At 35.0% G+C, this 6,000-nt stretch overlaps 1 protein-coding gene across 1 annotated transcript in view; it reads left to right on the top strand.

Annotated features, from left to right (window-relative positions):
• Positions 1-4,128: 4,128 nt before the first annotated feature.
• Positions 4,129-6,000, top strand: part of LOC145258127 (uncharacterized) — a 28,207-nt gene continuing 26,335 nt past the window's right edge. The window contains exon 1 of the mRNA XM_080115870.1: positions 4,129-4,857. The gene's annotated coding sequence lies outside the window, so the exon portion shown is untranslated. The remainder of the gene's footprint in view (positions 4,858-6,000) is intronic.

The following is a 6,000-nucleotide window of genomic DNA, read 5'->3' as shown; positions in this document are numbered from 1 at the left end:
ATCTTTTTATTTCCGGAACTCAGTGTTGCAGTCGGGCTGTCAAATCAATTTCCAGTATATAAGTTGTGATGGATATTAAGTATTGTTAGGAATTATTGTATCTTTTTTTTAAAAATGTATATAAATGATCAATTTTTGCATATTATGCTTAAAGTGGATACTTAGGAGTGTTGATGACTGCTGTATAAGTGTGACGTAATATTCAGTTTAGGTAAAGGGGAAGTTCTAAAGAAGTATATGTCAAAAATAAATTATTTATTAAAATTAATTATTAATGGAAATAGTTTTCAAAAACAATTCACGAAAATTAAGTTCTGCTAAACTGAACAAAAATCTCCAGTTTTCAGAAAATATTTACCTCCCTTTTGTTACAATTAGAACTCTCGTTTCTTTTTTTTTTATTGTTTTTTTTTAGTAATTTTTGCTAATTGTTTTCGAAAACTATTTTCATTAATAATTAATTTTATCTTTTTTTCACAACTTTTGAATATGTTCATTACTGTCATATGACAATTCAGTAGATACCATTGATTTCACTTTAAATTTAATGTTTGAATTTTCGAATTTCACTACAATAATGAAGAAACGAATTTTGATATTTTTTTTTTTCATAAGAAATGTTACTGTTTTAAGGTGATACAAAGAATATTATTCTTTATGACAAAATGATTTTTTTCATCTACTCCTTTCATGTTTTTTCGATTAAGGTTTTTTTTTTTTTTTTAAAGATTTTTGGTTATTTGCCAAGAATTTCCAAGAAAGTACTCTTTGCAAATGTCTTGTAGGAAATTTTCCCAATTAGTCAGAATGTCTTCCACTAGAGTCATTGTGACGGATTTACTAAAATGATTTATTTTTAAACAGTTTAATTTTTTGGTACGACAAAAACTAATATTGTTTTCCCAATTTATTAACGGTTGTCTGCTGCATCGACTGAGCATTTCACCACAATTTGACAGTTTATGTAAGCTGCCGGAATATGCTGATGTAACATCCACAAAAAAACGGGCGATGATGAAGGCAGAACGTGACAAGCAGAACAACGACAATTGATATGGACATCAAAACATTCCGCAGCAACCACTATCTCGCCACCATCACAGGCCTTGGACGAACGACATCAGTGTCTTTCCATCTGTGCCGATGGAATGAATCTGTCCAAGACGACGACAATAAGGCTCTTCTAGCGCTGGAAAAGGGTCTTCCGGCAGGCTCTGAACTCCTCACTCGTGTGAGTGAAGGTTGCTAAAATATGGGATAACCTACACAAATGCGGCTATGTACAGGATGTTCTGTGTCCCTGTGGCACAGATGTGCTGACTATTCCACACATCTTCATCAACTGTCCTCTGAGTGATGCATACTCTGATGTGGACCTGTGGGATGCCTTGGAAACTGCCTGACAATGGATCTCAAGATGGGGCGAAATGCTATGATGATCCTCAAAGTTTTTGTTTTGATAATTCCTTATCTCTCCCCAAATTAAGTGACAGCTTGATTTCTCTCCTCCTGTTTTTTGCTTATAAACATGTCTTGTTGATACAATAATGAATTCACACAATTCGTATTTTACATATTTTGGTGAGTGCTGTTTCTTTTATTGTTGTTTGTCCATGGCTTTTTTCCTCCTCAATGTGGTAGACAGCATTTAACAACCTCCACAACAACCTCCACTTACAAGAGAGACCACATGAAGTTTGCCAATATCCTTAATTGAAAGTGTTTCTATGAAATGCACTGTATTCGAACTTGCCAGGTTGTCAATTCGTGTCTTTAAACACTGTATATAAGAGCCAGATATGTCCAAGGATGGAATACTGTTGCCACATATGGGCAGGAGCTGCTAGAAAAGACTTGTCCTGCCTTGATAGAGTTCAAAATAGACTTCGTGGCCTGGTGGGAGATGTCCTTTTCTCTTCGCTGCAACCTCTATCTCACAGAAGAGATGTTGCGAGTTTGTCTTTGCTTTATCGCTATTTTCATGGAAAGTGTTCGACTGAGCTTCAATCTATGGTCCCCCCCTCGCCAAACTTTCACAAGAAACACTAGACTAGCTGAAAACATTATCAATAATTTTCCCCACTCTTTATCTGTGCCTAAACCTAAACATAGATTCCATGATCAAAGCTTCTTTCTTAGAACTGCACACCTTTGGAATTGTCTTCCGTTTTCCTCTTTTCCAGCTGTCTATAATATGGTTGTCTTCAAGTCCAACGTGAACAACTTTCTGATAAGCCGTTCCACTTAAGTTAACAAATTTACCGAACTTCCATTACTATCGATTACTATATTGTCCTTTTGACTACTCTACACTCTTTAACTGTTATCCTTGAGTGGCCTATCGGCCTGGATAAGTGGTGACGCCTATGTAAAAAAAAACAAAAAACAAACAAAAAAAACTTAGCCACAATCGTCTCCTTGTCTTACAGCTGACGAAAGGAGGATAAAGAGGGAATCCCAAAGACGAGCGTTACGCAGAACGTTGATATTAGAACAGAGCGTGGTTTCCTATAGTTTTTGTTGGGTATCATTCATCCATTTTGTATGACTCGGATGATTATTGTCGGCATTCATTTCCCTAATATCTTTCTAGTTAGAATTCTTTCTAGAAAGATATAGGGTACTTAAGGGAGGAACCACATGAAATTTGCCAACGTCTTTAAGTGAAAGTTTATGTAGAACAAACTGGATTTGAACATGGCACAATCACGTCTGCAGTCCATGCCGTTAACCACTGAGCCATTATCACCTCCTTGTTGTTGTTGTTGTTGTTGTTGAGTATTATTCATTCATTTAAAATGAATCAGATGATTATTATTGGTATCTATTTCCTTGATATCTTTCTAGCTAGAATTATTTCTAGAAAGACATCAGGTACTTATGGGAGGGATCACATGAAGGTTGCCAACATTCTAAGTAAAAATGTTTCTGTGGAACGAATTGGATTCAAACTTGGCACGATGATAATGATGATAATGATGATGATGATGATGCCGATGTTGCTACTGATAATGATGATGATGAATACTTCTTTCATAAAAATTGGAGACTTTTCTCTGAAGAGTTACCACCTCCTCTTAATTCCATTCGCATAAAACTAAATTTTGTGGGGAAAATCCACACATAGGTTTTGCCTCTAGCAGAATAAAAGAAAACCAATCAGAAATTACAACAGGTTCACCTTCCAAACTTGAACGTAAATTTTATTAAAGCAAAAAGATCCAAGTTGCAAAAGATGTATCATCTTCAGCTGTCTGCTGAAGGGATAATAGTTCATCTTCGATAAAAGCTGGGTACAAAACTCCGCAGACGAAAAACAATGCGCAGGTTGAAGAGTTGAGAGATATCTTCCAAGATGATATTGCAAGTCCTGTAACCTCAAGGAGTCCTCCGTAGATAACTGTTCAATGGCAGACAAGACAACTCAAACAGTAGACCATAATTTCGTCTTTGACAGACATTATATTGTAATGAAGAAAGTCAATTGATTCACAGAGCACAACAGCATGCAAGAATATAATAATTCGCCCAACATAAGGGCATTGGTGTTTGCAAATGATAATAACATTTCGTCCCACATTAGGGCATTAAAACGTCTGAAAGAGACAAAGTAATTTAGAGGCTTCGAGCCTCGAGTGAGAATTTGATGTCCATTCCAGCCTGCATCTTCTCGAAATCTAGCGATCTGAAGAGATAAATTCAGTGCCAAGAACATCCTCAGCAGTTAGTAATAACATGCAATTTGATTGGTTCAAACAAAATCGTGGACGGACAAACCGTCCAATAAGGAGCCTGCTTATTTCTGCAGTATTTCTTACAATTAAAAAAAATATAGCCCACATTACAGTCTCTTATGACTAGCAACTGTGCTCTAAAATTCGTAATGATCGTTAATTAGTTTGGTTGCGAAGCCTATATAGAGAAACATACAAACATATACACAGGCTTAACTTTATGTAAACAGGGATACGCTTTAAAATATTTTGCAAATATAGACTCTATTCTTTTTTTTTTTACATTTTTTACATTCCTTTTTTAGAGTGTTTATTTAGCCCCACGCTAGTAAATTTAAACGTGGTGTCAATTTATAATAGGAATCCCCCCCCCCACCTTCAAAAGGTGCAATCTAGATGGGTGTAAAATTTGATCCATCAAACCCGTCAGCATGTCGATGGCAAACAATGGAAGGAGCGGGTAATGCCTGTGAGGATGATATCTAACGATTAAACAAAACAATTCTTCACTGAGATAACCGAAGGGTTTATGGCAGACGAAATAAGGAGTTATTTACGTCCGAGTTTAGTAAAATGTGACACAAGGTCCAGAGGTGGTAGAAGAGGGAACCAACTTCCTCAAAGGGCACTTTGATCAGGAAGAAAAATAGCTAAGCACGGACTCGTGAGTATTTTCCGAAATGGGCGCTTCAGGCGGCAGGCGATAAACCAACCTCTCATCGCAAGCGAAACAGTAATGTCTTGTAGGGAGGGCGTACCGCGTACGCACTCCTAAGACCGAGCCGAACAATACCTGATTCAAACACTAGACTTCACCACACCAGTACACCACACACCACCACCGCGTATAAGAATGTGCCAAGGTTTTAACCCTGTGCCAGATAAGATTGAAAGGTGTTACAAATATATGTGCCCTTACAGACATTCCTTTTCTTAGGACGTTCTGCGGCCCAATTCTCACGCAAATAAAATAATGATAATAAATCTGTGTCAAATTTTGGGTGTCGCTAAATTAACGCATGCGCAACGACAATTTACCTGTCCGTAAATGGCCGTTATTGACAAGCACTTGTTACCTTTCAAGCTAGACAAAACTTTCTAATATTTCAACAAAAGTAGTCTGGTAAGTTTTAATTAAATATCGAACATTATTTAAATGTAATTCACTTTTGAAAAATTTGGTAGAAGTTAATTTTATTTTATTGGGGGAAAAAAAAAAAACCAATTTGCTCGTTTATTCTTTTACTTAAAAAAAGACGGAAGTTACTTTTTTTATTATTATTTTTATTTTTACCTGGTGAAGTGTTTTAAACTTCTTTAACTAACGTTTTTGTTTTTTCTTCTTAATAGAAATTTTAAAGGTTATTATTTTCGTACTTATGCAGAATACGGGTCGTGCTGAAATAATAACGTTATTATTGAGAAACCATTATTGACATGAGGAGGGTATGATGTTTTGTCACTATTCTGTACTTTCACCTAACAATTTAAAATAAACAAAAGATGCCGTAAAACTTGAATTTAAATTCAAATTTCTCCTCATAAATAATAATAAAAAATAGCACGGTTCGTATTCTGCCTAAGTATCATTATTTTAGTAAACATTAAAAGAAAAATGTACGTGTTTATTTAATTCAAACAGGAAGTCACCAAGCAATATCCTAAAGAACAGGTGTGTTTTTCTTTATAGGTGATAGAAAAAACGTCCAGTTGTAAATGACGATTGAAATCCCGATTAAATAATTAAAATAACGGTGCTAATGCAGAGAGACCCGCGCTATTTTTTAAATCGTATTTCCACGTTTAATTAAAGTTTTATGATTTCTTTTTATTCAATTGTAAGGATAAAGTACAGAATACGTACAAAACACCCTCCCCATCTCATGTTAAGAATGGCTTTTTAAATAACGTTATTATTTCAGCACGGATCATTCTCTGCATGAGTACCAAAATAACTTCTAAAGTTTCTAATAAATTTTCACGGTGTTACTGTTTACTTGCTTCCCCACGAGGGCTGATTTTTGATACTTGTTGAGATAGTCGACGGATCGATTTATATATATATATATATATATATATATATATATATATATATATATATGTGTGTGTGTGTGTGTGTGTGTGTGTGTGGTTTTAAGCAGAAAAACTATATTACACACTTAATTGTCATGTCGAAAATAGTAATATATCAAAAAATTACTAAAATTCATAGAGTAAATTTATTTATAGTTAAAAGTAATGTTTACCGAAATTGGGTAAAATTGCA

Source organism: Euprymna scolopes, chromosome 33, assembly GCF_053919585.1.
Source record: "Euprymna scolopes isolate OS-2025 chromosome 33, ASM5391958v1, whole genome shotgun sequence".
Lineage (NCBI taxonomy): Eukaryota > Metazoa > Mollusca > Cephalopoda > Sepiida > Sepiolidae > Euprymna > Euprymna scolopes.
Note: the sequence above shows the minus strand (reverse complement) of the source record. Positions and strands in the feature narration are given on the sequence as shown.